This window comes from Miniopterus schreibersii (genome assembly GCF_964146895.1).
Source record: "Miniopterus schreibersii genome assembly, chromosome: 19".
Classification (NCBI taxonomy): Eukaryota; Metazoa; Chordata; class Mammalia; order Chiroptera; family Miniopteridae; genus Miniopterus; species Miniopterus schreibersii.
This window is the reverse complement of record NC_138119.1, coordinates 31,862,072-31,875,515: the sequence shown is the minus strand read 5'-3', so window position 1 is coordinate 31,875,515 and position 13,444 is coordinate 31,862,072. Positions and strand designations below refer to the sequence as shown.

Below are 13,444 nucleotides of genomic sequence, written 5' to 3'. Positions count from 1 at the left end.
AGTGCTATCACTTGGTTACCCCACCTACGGCCCATCATCTCTGTCAATAGCCCCAGACCCACTGTTGCTACTGTCCTCAGCTGTGACCCCCAGGACCCCCACGCTTGTGGCCATCAGCACATATCACCCAGGATACCCTCCGCTGGCATCACATCTTGTCCATCCACTGCCACAGTCCTAGTCACATAAGAACCTCAATAATCAAAATAAAATGTATATGGCTTCATGCTGAGACACGTACCGAATCCGAAACAGATATGAGTTCTGCCACTGAGAAATATACATGACACAATGCCACCCTCCAACGCTAACACGAGAGCGAGTGGGACATGGAGGTCCACACTAAACAAAGCGTGAACTGCATACGCGGAGAGCACCCGGGGGAAGGGCAGTGGGGTTCGGAGGGTGCACAGGGGCAGGCCTTGGTGCGGCCAGGGGGGCTCCACATTCTGCTTGGGGGTGATGAAAACGAGAATCCGCTGTCTCCTGTCCCACTCGTACCAACTGAGTCAACCTCTGGGGACTTGGTATTAAAAAACCAAAACTCTCCAGGATTTATTTGGATGTAAATTTTACATAAAAAGAAAGAAAAACCTGGAAAGCAAAATGAAAGCCTATAGTTGTTCTTACTGAACAATTGAGAATGAGGCGTACTGACGTCTGCAATTTACTTAGATGCATCCAAAATAAAATGGATTGAGGGACAGATGGAGAGAGATGTGCTAAAGCAAGTCTAGGAAAAGGTTAATGGTAGAATCTGGTAGATGGTGGGCGTATCGTTGCTCACTGTAGAATTCCTTCAACTTTGCTGTATATTTGAAATTTTTCATAAAATATTGGCAAAAAATCCCCAGTGAAACCTGGACTGAGAGCCACTGTATCTGAAGGAAAAATCCATATACAAGTGGAATCCTCTTTCCTCTACCTTCCACATGCGAAAGAACATATCCCCTTTCTATCACACCAGTCAGACTCTCATCCAGGGCTACCCGCCCTCTGCACACATAGAAAGTGTATTTGTAAAGTGCACCCGTAGAAACGGAGGGGGCTGCTTGCAACAGGAACCTGGGCTAGGAGATGAGAGAAACACAGCTGCCCAGGCCCCACACGGCTGCCCTGAGTGCCCAGGGCTGGGCCCGGGACCTGCCACAGCCTACCAGTTGGCCAGCTCTGCTTTGCTCAGATGCCCCTGCACCGCCACCCCGAGCCTCCCCTTTCTGAAGTCCAGGCTCAGCATTCTTAGCAAGGATTAAATCATTTCCCAGGAAAACCAGACCAGAGCCTATCGCAGTGCATGTGTGAGTGCGTGTGTGTGTGAGTGCGCGCGCATGCAGGTGTGTGTGTGTGCGGGGTGCGGGGTGGACGCTGTGGGCAGGGGCCACCCCCACACCTCATCTGTATGCTCCTCCACGCCCTGTCTGCCAGGGAGCGCCATGGCAACACCGCGCTCTTTAAACACGGGAGTTTGTGCTGCCATCGCAGAGCAGCATTAGGCAATTTAATTAAGGAGCTGGCAGCAGACAAACTTGGTGAGTTAAAGGCATTTTATTAAATCCCATTGTATTATGCAGCTCGGTTCCTCCAGGAGCTGAGGAGCCGGGGAGGACAGGGGAGGAACTGCTGGATTTTCTGTTCTCTTCTCCACTTTTCTTGGCCTCTCTGCTGCTTCATGAAAGCATTCCCGAGTGTGGAGGGGCCCCGGCGGTGAGTGCCTGCTCCCCCAGCCCGAGCACTAGGCCTGGCATAAGGTCCGCAGGCAGCGGCCTGGGGACTGAACCACCAGCACTGACCCCACGTATTACAGTTCACAGAGTGTTATCCTCCCGGGCCGGGCCTCCAACCCCAGCCTCAGCGTTCACAACAGCACGTCTCATGTGCTTGGCACCGAGCTCCGCCTTTCCCATGCATGATCTCAACGCATCCTCCCACGCCTCGGGGTCAGAATGCTGGCATTCCCATTACAGGTGAGGAAGCTGGGGCTCGCAGGCCTGAAGGACCTGCCCAAGATCTTGGAGGTCGTATGTAGCAGAGGCCGACTGCAGAGCCCTGCTTCCACCCATAGCTCCCTGCCATCTCTCAAGGCTGTGGCCTTCTCTTACCTCACCCTGAGAATGGCTTCTACTCCGGTCACCCAGGCAGGCAAAGAATTCCAGGGTGAAGCTGGGGTGGGAGTGGGGCTCTCCAGGACTCTCACTCCTAACCCACCGGGCCTAGAATGTGCCTCGTGAAAGGTCACACCCAGGCCCCAGGGCCTTGCCAACACACTCTGAGGGCCCAACCCAACCCCTCTTCCTGGCAGCCACAGGGACTTGGAGCCAAGTCCATCTCCTCTGAGGACCAAAAGTCAGGAAACCAGATGAAATACCATAGGACACTGTGGCTGGATGTGGGGAAGAACTTCCTGGGTGAGAGAGAGGGTGAAACCAAAAAGGCATGACCTGCCAAGAACCCACCTGACACCTCACCTGCCCTCAATGGAGCTGGGCTTTGGGCCGGTCTATGGGAGGCCACCCCAGGCTCCTGCCCTCCAGCTGGGGAAGCATCTCTGGGGTTCCATGACCCTGAGACTCAGCTCCTACTGCGGGCGTCAGGCACAGCCCCTGGCAATTGTGGAGACACCCACTGTCCTCTAGGGCTGCAGTCTGCTCCTGGGCCACCAGGGCCGCCTCAGTCTCCCCAGGTGGCCTGATGGGAGAGCCCAGGCGGAGGAGCAGTGCTAGCCAGGGGTGAAACACCCTTACTCTGCAAACATTCACAGCCTTACACAGCACACGGCCTCTCAGACGAGGAAGACAGGGTGCTACCTCCAGACCTGCGCTGGGACCGTCCTCTTGGGCTCAGTTCCCTAGATTCTAAAATGGGGCTTTCAGTTGAATAAACATAAATAAAAATAAATAAAGTGGGGGCAATGGCATATGCCTTGTATAGCTAAAATAGATGCAAAAAAAAAGCTAATTTCATTAAGGGTTTATTTTCCTCCAGGGACTTGCCACTCACTGTCTCTTTTCATCCTCATAACCACTCACATTATCCCCACTGTGCAGATGAGGAAACTGAGGCTAAAAAGAGTTAAGCCTCTTGCCCAAGGGCAGATAGCTAGTAAGGGGCAAGAACCAGTGCTCTTAACAATCCCATTTTCTGTGTGTGTGTGTGTGTGTGTGTGTGTGTGTATGAATGTGTATGTGTATATATACATATATATGTATGTATGTATATATATACCCACCCACCCATATATATATGTAACATACATTATATATATTAATAACAGCATTGAGGTATAATTCATATAACAAATTCACAATCACATTATATTTAAAAGTAAATTTAATAGCTGGATTTGCCACTGAGCTGAGGCTGTGTTATTGTCTGACAGGGAGAGGTGTTTTGAGCGCTGTCTCCTCCTCTGGGAAGGGCACCCAGAGCCACAGCCCTGGAGCCAGGACAGCCCAGCTGGCAGCCCAGGGGAGGGGGTGGCTGGGAGACCTGTGTCCTCTCCGCCCCTCCCCCACCTTGCTCTTTCTCTGTCACTGTCCTCTCCGGGCCCCCGCCAGACCTGAGGCTTCCTCCTTGCTCTGGGGTCTCTTCTATTGGTCCCCGCTCCCTCACCCCACCTGGTAGAGACTGAGCCACCGTGGGGACTTTTTAGGTGACCCCTTTAGGAAGTCCCCGGGGAGCATGTGAGTGGGGCAGGGCAGAGCTGGCTGTAGGGGAGGGACAAAGGGCCAGCTCGAGGGATGCCGAATGCCTTGCTGCCACCGGGTGAGTCTCCCAGGAAAGCAGCAGCCTTCGAGGGGCCTGGTGTAAGACATCTGGTCTGGGTGCACATCCAGAGGCTCTGATCCCGGCTCTACCACTGACCAACGATGGGACGTTCTCACTGAGCCCAGTCTCTTTTCATCTGTGGGACGAGCTTAGGAATACCTACCTTCAAATTGGACAGGCACCCTTCACTGATGGCTTGCTGTGCGCTGAGCCGTTCACAAAGCTTCTGTCTTATTTAATCCACACGCCAACCCCACGAGAGCAGCAGTTATATTTAAAGGAGGCTCAGAGAAGTGAAGCAACTTGCCCAAGGTCCCACAGCAAGCAGGTGTGGAAGCCACAACTAAAGTCCCCATAGCAATGCTGGAGCCCTCAGTCTTCACCACCCCACTGCCAGGCTGGGAGGCCTATGGGAGGGGTGTGTGCAAAAGGGCTCCAGTGGGCTACACTGAATCACCTGCCCCAGACCCTCACCCTCCTCTGCTAGAGCTTTCTTCCTGTAAGGTAGGAACATGTAAGCTCTCCCGGGCTCTGTACCCTCCTCTCTTCTGGAGCACATGTGTTTGTGTGAATGTATCGTGCAGGAGCGTGCATGTGTGTGTGTGTGTGTGTAGCATGTGTGCAAGAGCGTATCCATGCACACGTGTTCGCATGCATGCATGTGTGTAGTGTGCAGCATGTGTGCATCGGTGTATGAGCAAGTGTGTGAATGTATCTGTGCACATGTCATGCATGCATGCATGTGTGCACGAGTAAGTGTGTGAATGCGTATCTGTGCACATGTGTGTGTGTGTGCATGTGTGCATGTGTGTATGTGTTCTGGAGGTGGCAGGCAGAGAGGCCCCGTGCCTGGCCAGGTGAACCAACTTGGAGAGGAGCGAATTTGGAGACTGCACTTTGCCAGTATTTGTTCTCCTGGGCATAAGGCCTGGGTGGTGCCAGCTTGTTTTCACAGCCATTTTCCTGGGGAATTAACAGGGGAACATTCTCCTCTGTAATAATGATAAAAACAATAGTAATTAACAGGGCTGTAGCTAATATTTCCCTAGCGCCTCTCTCCCCAGGCCTTAAATCTCTGGGTGAACAGCAAACCTCCTGGCTTTGTAGCCACACCCCGGCTGGGAGCCTCAGGAATCGCGGATTTCCTGTCTCCTCCGGCTGGGAGACAAGGGCAGGTGTGCACTTGGGACTGACCTGTGCCAGGAGCTGCCCTTCGGGTGCCAGTGGCAGAGCTGAGAAGCTGTCCCAGGTCTTTCCCTCCTTACCCTGTACCCATGAGTAGCAGGGTAGGTAAGGGAGGGAGCAAGGTGTCAGCTGTCCTTGCCCGTCAGCCTCTGGGCTCCCTCCCCAGATGATTCTCAGGGAGGACACCCCACTCCTGCAGTCAGTGGGGCCACGTCTGTCTGACAGGTCCGGTCCCTGCAGAGGACAGCTGATGGCTTTCTCTGGTCCCAGCCAGGAGTCATTACGCACCAAATGTCTAATTTAAACAAGTGATTAGGCAGCTCTATTAAGAGCGCAAGTGCTTCCCACCAGGGAGAGCCAGGAACTTCCAGAGGTGGCTGAGGTGAGGCAGGAGGGAGGGGGATGCAGCAGAGCCTCTCCTCCTCCCAGGCATGTCCCAGGGAATTCAGTGTAAGGTGGAGCGGCCGGGGTTCCCAGGGCCAGCATCCTGAGCGGCTTGAAGTAGACAGATTTTCAGACACAGAGCCCACTCCCGATTGTCCGGGCAGCCCACCCACACCTCGACAGGAGGGATCTTAAGCAATTCAAATAGACAGAGAGGCCCAGGCTCCCACGTGGCCCGTGGGTTCGACCTCCCCACACACACTTGAAAAGAAACGACGATCTGAGTTATAGTCCTTCGCTTTCCCCCGCAGCTGCGGCACAAGGAAGGGGCCAGAAGGGGAGACCCAGCCAGGAACTGTCTATTATCATAAACGCATCCCCGAGCACCTCCAGAGAGAAAGCCCACTTTATCTCGTGAGTCCACAGGTGCACGGAAGAGACTGGGACTGCGTGCAGTTGTATGCAAACACTGTGTGTGTGTGTGTGTGTGTGTGTGTGTGTGTATGGTGTGGGTGTGTTTTTCTGGGGAGAAGGCCCAAAGCTTGTATCACATTTAAATGGGGTCTAAGACTATTCCTCAGCTCTGAAGACAATGATGGGTCATCGCCTTCCATGAAGGGGATTCACCTTTTGGAACCCAGTGGTGGACTCTGAAGACTGGATTCCACCTGCCTGAAGGGGGGTTAGGACGAGTTTGGGGACACGCTGAGGCAGACCTGTGACGGAGGGACTTTCCAGGCAGAACTGCAGCCGCCTCCAATCCAGAGGTGGCGATCAAGTGCCTTCCTCATCAGCTCCTTTGCCCATTGTGACAGCTCCGAATCTACTGTTCCCTGCTACCCCAGTGACAGCCTTCTAAGGATGAAGGCAGCATCGGTGTCATGTAAATTCCTCCAGATGCCCGGGGCTCTAAAGAGATCAGATTCAGGAGCTGGAAACTGACTGCGCTGCATGGCAGAGTGGAAACAACAGCCTTCAGAATATGAGAGACCCCAGTTCAAGTCCTGCTTCTGTCTCTTACCAGCTGTGTGACCTTGAACAAATACCTTATCTTCTCTGAGTCAGTTACTATATCTGTAAAATGGGAATACCTCAAAGGCTTATGTGGGAGATTAAATGGGGTCGTGCCAACAGGCTGACACGGGGCCGGCAAACAGCATGAGCTCAATGAGTTCTCTTTCCCAGCAGGCAGGGTGGGGCATGCACCCCTCTAGCAATCAGCTGCACTACTGCAGTAGCAAAGAAAAGGTTGCTTGGTCAGGTGTGAGGGCAGTCAGAAGCCATTGCCCCTACACTGGTGACCAGAATCTCCCAGTCCTTCGTGGCTCACCTGGGGCCCCTTCTCCTCCATGAAGCTCCCCGCACTCTGCTCTTCCCTGACACTGCACAGTTCCTACCCTGCTTCTCATCCGCCTTGAGCAGCCTCCACTTCATCTCTCTGTGGTGAGGGAGGTCACTGGCTCACCCTGATCAAAGAGCAGACCCCTCAGCTGCTCCAGCAGCAGCCCGAACCCCTCAACCCCACCCTTGCCCTCCTTCCCAGTCCTCACCTCCTCTTCTTTTGCCTTGACCTCTGCAGGAACTGGCTGCTCTGTTGTGCACCTTCAGGTTTTTGAGCTTGTTCTGGAATATCCTTCCATTCTCTGCTTTGGGATCTTTTAATTATCCTCCAAGTGTCAGCTCAGCTGTCATCTCCTTTGTGACGCCTTGCCCCCCTCCTGCTCCCATAGCACCTACTCTAGTTTAGCAGGAGCCATGGAGCGACCGTCTGCCTCCCTAGACTGAGCTTCTCCGAGCAGGGGCTGAGCCTGCTCCATCCTGGCTGCTCCTCGGCCTTGCGCAGGGCCTGGCACATGGTGGGTGCTCAGTAAACTCAGGATGGGGTAAAAGGACAAATGGTGTGGTTGCCCATGGCTGGCAGTGGGGTTCCCTTGAACAGAAGGCTTCTTGTAAAGGTGGCTGTTCCCCATCCCAGGTGGCTAATTTGGGTCCTGCTGGAGTTCGGTCCAGCCCTGTCCAGACTAGATGAACGGGTGGGTGACGTTAGGGGGCGAATGCACTCATCTCATCTGGATCCCACAGGTGCCCACTCCCAGCCACGGGGCCAAGGCAGAGAGAGGGCTTCTGTCAGTCACCCCAGAAGCTTCTCTACCTTGCACCTGCACAGGGACGGAGAGGAGAGGATGGGGAGGGGGCGAGGAAGGGAACAAACAATTGTGAGCACTGGCAGGGTTTCTAGCTCTGTGACACTGGCATCCCTACTCATTTCACAGATGAAGACACGGCGGCTCCGAGGGGACTGACTTGCCCAGAGCCATGTAAGAAGGTGCACAGAGCTAAACACCGCAGCCAGGTTGGTCCAGCTGTAGAGTGAGAGTTTTTTCTTTACAAGATGCTGCCTTCTAGACAAATCACAACACGGCACCGGAGACAGGAATGGGGAAAGGCTTGGGAGGAGAAAGTGTGTGTGTGTGCGTGTGTGCGTGCGTGTGTGTGGTGTTCTCCTTCCCTGACGATGGAGGCAGAATGGATGGAGGATAGTTTGAATCAGTTGCCAAGGCGGCTTTGGACAGCCTTTCCTCCAGCCTGTCTGGATGTTGCCAGAAGATTGCACCCTGGGGTGTAGGTTTTTAGTTTACAAGGCCACCCTCTGAGCAGTATCTCCCCCTGAGGAATGGCTATTTCAGCGCTGCGATTTCTTCCTCTAACTCAGCAACAACCCAGGGGCCTGTATCCTACCCATGTTTCTTCCCACCATGTTTGGTTACCTGCACTACTGGCCAAAGCCTCAACCCCAAAAGGGTGAGGAGGAAGGTGGAAAAGGGAAGGGGAGGAGAGGAGGGAGCCCTGCATGGTGACAAGAGCTGGGGCTCTCTAGCCAGAAGGGGGGACATGGGGGAAAGGGGCCGGGGGCCAGGCTGCATGAACTGGACTCACCCATCTCATCAGGGACTTGAGTGCCTTTATTTCTGATCAGAAATATATGACCTGAAAAAACTTGAGACTTATTTCTATGCTTTGGGGTATTTTTTTTTTTTTTTAAGATGTGTTACTGTTTTTCTTTAGTTTTTAGTGAATGTTCCTTTCCAAAAAAGCTACTTTTGTTTCTGTTGAAATTGAGAGAAAATAGGCACCTGCAGTACAGCCCCTCAGGGACAGCAGCTAGCAGCACACTCTGGAGAGCTGGGGGAGCAGGGGGAGGGCGGGAGGGAAGGGGAAAGGAGGGAGGACCAGCAATCACACCCAGAAAGGAACAATCAACAATCGCTGAGAAGAGGCTGGATTCCCCCCCCCACTGAGCTGTTTCAGGCCCCAGGGGAGATTCCTGGGTAACCCCTGGCACCGATATTCCCAGTCGGGGTTCTGCAGCAGCTTTTATAGCTTCCTATGCAGGTGCCGTGAGGGTGGCTGGCGTGACCCTGCAGGTGTGGGAGAGAAGGTGGCTGAGTGTGGCCTGCAGCGAGGGAGATTCTGGCCCCAAGTAGAGAGGGCAAGGGGGCAAAGAGGTTGGAAAGTTAGGGGGGAAGGCCCAGAGGAGCCTGGTGTGGCAGGGTTGTTAGCTCCTTTCCTTCAAGAGAGATGTCATGCCACCTTGGATAAATAAAACACTACGCCATCACCAAAGAGGTTCCACAGTTTATTAGGTGCCACCACAATGTTACCCCTCCGTCAGCTACCATCAGGGTGACTGATGACTTATCAAAAGCCACTCTGGCATTTCCAAATGAGATGTTTTGATAGAGGTGCCATTCAACAGGGCTAAAAAAGCCAGCTAGACTCTGAATGTAAATGAGGCACATTTGTCACCTTTGTCTCACCTGTTTAAAGGGGCCTTGTCTGACAACAGGGCCTTCTCCAGGGGAGTGCTAAGGAGGGAGAGAGGGAGGGAGAGAGGGAAGGTGTACTGGGAGATGGGCAAGTGAGAGGAAAGGGAAGGGCTCCCTAGAACAATAGGAAGTTGGGGTGATGTTGGATGAAGTGGAGGGTCCTTTTCCCCACTGGCTGCTGGGGGTGGAGTCCTTACCATATCTTGAGAAAAAGAATTCCCCGACACTCGCATACAAGACTGAGTGGTTTTTATATCTGTGTAATCACACCCCCGGGTTTCCAAAGTCCCATTTCCCTTAGTCCAGTCATAGAAGTGTAGCTGGGGCTTAAAAGTAAAGCTAGAAGCAAAGCCAGTGTCCAGAGTTTCCTTCCTTGCTGGAGCTGGGTCCAGTACAGCGTCAGGCTAGTTACAGTCCACTGGTCCATTGTGTGTGGGGTGCACACGGCTGTGGGCCATGTAAGTGAATGCGGAGAAAGCAGGAGCAAAAGCCCCACAAGCCTGAGTCCCAAGAGCAGTTAAGAGCACAAGCGAGGGAACTCCTTTGTTCAGGGGATTAAATATCCCAAATTTCGTGCTCATTCTGGCCAATTACCTTTGTTCTCAGGTGTGACCGACAGCAAGCACCTTCCCTAAGTCACCCCGGCTTTACTGGGCATGCGTCTATCTCCCCTCAGTCGGACCCCTAGGGAGTGTAAAACTGTAGCTTCCTGGCAAAGCTGTCTAAATGACATGCCTATAATATCTGGCCTTCCCTTTGCTCCTTTCCTGTCATTAATAACTAGGTTAATTCAGGGCAGCAAGCGGGGGAGATGGCTCTCAGAGTGACTCAGCAGAATGCAGCAGCAGGAAGGCAGGCCCGTGCTGTCCAGGACGGGAGCCCCGCATGCGGCCGCTGAGCACCTGGGATGTGGCCAGTCCACACCGAGACGTGCTGTAATGCAAATGCACACCAGCTTTTGAAGATTTAATATGGAAAAAGAATGCAAAAGATCTCATTAATAACTTTGTTATGCGGATTACATTGGAAATGATGATATTCTGGATATATTGGGTTAAATAATGTTATTAATTTCACCTGTTTCTTTTTACCTTTGAACTGTGACTACTCAAATACTGAAGTCACATATGTGGCTTGCATTATATTTCTATTGAACGGTGCTAGTATAGTCTGTGGATTGGAAAGAGGTAGGTTCAAGTCCCACCTCCTCCATTTACTTACTCAAGGACTCTTCATTGAGTCACTTAAGCTCTCCAAACCTCTGTTTCCTCATGGTGCCAAATGTGAAAATATGGCCCTGGTTGGGTGGCTCGGTTGGCTGGAGCATTGTCCCAGGTGCCAAAAGGTGGAGGGTCCAATTCCTGGTCAGGGCACATACCCAGGTTTTGGGTTTGATCTCCGGTCAGGGTGCCATATAGGAGGCAACTGATTGATGTTTCTCTCTCACATCAATCTTCCTCTCTCTAAAATCAATTTTTTAAAAGAAATGTGTAAATACGGTGTGCTCCTATGAGGACTGGACAAAACGATATGTGGAAAACACCTGGTGTGATACCAGCTACATGGATCATCAGTGACCGCCAGTCCGTCCCCCTTTGTCCCCTCGTTCTCACTGACCTCATCACTAACTAGCTTCGTGCTTGGCTTTTCTACTGGCCCTTGTGAGAATCTGGGAAACTACTGCCCCTTTGTAGACCTCGATTCTCTCAACTGCAAAATAAAGGGATTGGGTCAGACGACTTCTGAGTTCTCCCAAATGCTATATGGTCCTTAGCCTGAGTTACCTAACTTTGGTGGGCCTCAGTTTCCTTACCTAAGTCACGGTGAGGAGACAAGTACTGCAGCGATATTAGCCTGAACAGAGAGGGTGCACCATCGGTGCTCCTGCCCTCCTTATGGAAAAGACACCACAGCCCTCTGGGCTGGGTGTGGAACCAGTGAGGGGCTGTACTGAAGCTCCTACCCACTGGTGTCTGAAACCTGGGGCTGTGAGCGGCTGAGTGAGCCCCAGTGAGGAACTCAAAGTGCTTGATCATAAACTGTGTCTAGAAAAGGTGGAGGAAGACTTAGAATCTTTAGCCAGGAGCATCACAGCACTGCGCAACCCCCGGGGAAATCAATCTTTCCTACAGGGCTTGTCCCTGTTCCCAGCTGTTGCCCCCAACACGCCCTTCTCCTCTCCAGAGGCTGCCACCTTCCCAGGCCTGTGCAGTGGGGATGGAGGTCAGGATTACCAGGGGGACCAGGGCAGGAGGCGGATGCTGGCAGCAACCTAAAGACCTAGGGTCAGCCAGTCCTCAAGGTCTCTGACCAAGGCCAGGAGAGAGCTGATGGTTTCTTTCTCTGACCCTAAATGCCAAGGCCTTAAATATCAGGACACGAGAGCTCTTCTTGGTAGATCCAGAGCAAGCACTGTTTTTTTGGGGGCGGGGGGAGTGTCCATGGCTCCCTTCAACCAGAACCACCCAGCCAGGATGCTTGATAGGCTGCATGTTCCTGTTGAGCCTGGATGCTTGACCCAGAACAAGTCCTTGCCCTCTCTGGGCCTCAGTTTGTTTAGCAGGAGTTGGGTTTGATGAAATGATCTGAGCCCACTTCCCACACTGCCCCCATGACCGGCATGTGGAGGGTTTGCAGCCCCCACCCCGCTGCAGAACACTGTGGGGTGGGTGGGGAAGGGCAAGGCCAGGCAGAGGCACCGTGGTCCAAGGGAGGCAGACAGACACTCCTGGCGGCTGGGTCCCTGGAGACTGCAGCCAGAGGTAACTGGCTGTGACAGAGGAGCGAGCCAGTAGTCAATTCCATTCAATAAAACCCTGATTGCCTAGGAGCCCTGTAAACAGCAGGCTTCCCTGAGGGCCCGAGGCGCACTCTGCTCCCCTCCCTCCTGCCAGCACCCGCTCTGCCCTGTTCAACCCAGCCACTTGCCAGGCTGAAAATGTCCCTCAGCTTCCGGTGGAAGGTGGGCAGTCGGGGTTACATGCCACCTGGCAGGTTGGGGGGGGGCATGGGGCAGTGGGAGTAGGAGGGAGCCGGAACCACTTAGCCCTCGTTAGTCCAAATTAAAATCAAGAGTGAGATGACAGTTACAATTTGCAGTGGGCTAATTGTTTTCCCTCCGAAGCTAAGTGTTTTGCAGACTGGGGAAATTAATTGTTTCAAGTCCCGGGTGGATTAGCTTTGAAGCCAGCTGAGGCAAGGCAGTTCTGCCTCCTCCTGAACTGGACCTCCACCTCTTCAGCACCCCTCAGGCCAGCCACCCAGCCTCAGGCTTCTGTCCTTTGGGATCCTCAGGCAGGGACAGCCTGAGGGTCTGGGGGTCCTGGGTGGAAGGAAGGGGAGCATTGTGAGAGACGCAGGGCTAGGAAGCAGCTGGTCAGAAGGTGCAGCTGTCCAGAAGCCAGCAGTGAAGCTGCCAGGAGGGGGTGCTCTAGCCTGCAGGTGTCCCTGCTGAACAGCCTCCCATCTGCCCAGCTGAGAGGTAGGTTCTGGGAAGCCCCCTTGGACTTGCCAGCAGTTCCCATTTCCATAGAGCATCTGAGAGTGATTGTAACATTCATTCATTCATTCATTCATTCAACAAACACCAAGTACTGTTTAAGGAGGTCTAGGGACACTGCAGTGAATAAAGCCACTATCTCTTCTCCTATGAAGCGTACAATGGGGGAGGAAGGATACACAATAAACATGTAAGTAGATAAGACATCAGACGGCGACAAGGGCCAGGAAGGAACACGGTAAGTAGAATGGCCCTTAAAGATGTCTACACCCTAATCCCTAGAACCCGTTGAATCTGTTACCTTACTTGGCAAAAGGGACAGTGAAGATGCAATTAAGGTCATGGACCTTAAGACTGGGTAGAGTGTCCTGGATTATGTGGGACAAATCTAATCACAGGAGTCCTTCAAAGCTGAGAACTTTCTCCAGCTGGGAGCAGAAGAGGGATTCCAAGCATGAGAGGCCTTGGTGACCTGCTGCTGGTTCTGAGACAGGAGGGATTGTGTACAGGACTGAAGAGAGGCCTTTGGAGCTGCCAGCTGGCCAGGAAACAGACCTCAGTCCTCCAGGCACAGGAACAGGACTCCACCAGCCACCTGCAGGAGCTCGGAAGCGCATTCTCCCCAGAGCCCCCAAAGCCGATACCTTGACTTTGGCCTTTTGAAACCTGGGGCAGAGAACTGAGCCAACCCAGACAGACTTTTGACCCGCGGAATTGTGAGGCAGCAAATGTGTGCAGTCTCAAGCAGCTGATGTGTGGTAACATGTTACAGCAGCAACAGAAA

General features: G+C 53.1%; 1 protein-coding gene across 5 annotated transcripts in view; it reads right to left on the bottom strand.

Moving 5' to 3' along the window:
- The window catches only part of LRRN2 (leucine rich repeat neuronal 2), a 63,525-nt gene that overhangs the window by 18,861 nt on the left and 31,220 nt on the right, over positions 1-13,444 (bottom strand). The gene's annotated exons all lie outside the window — the stretch shown is intronic.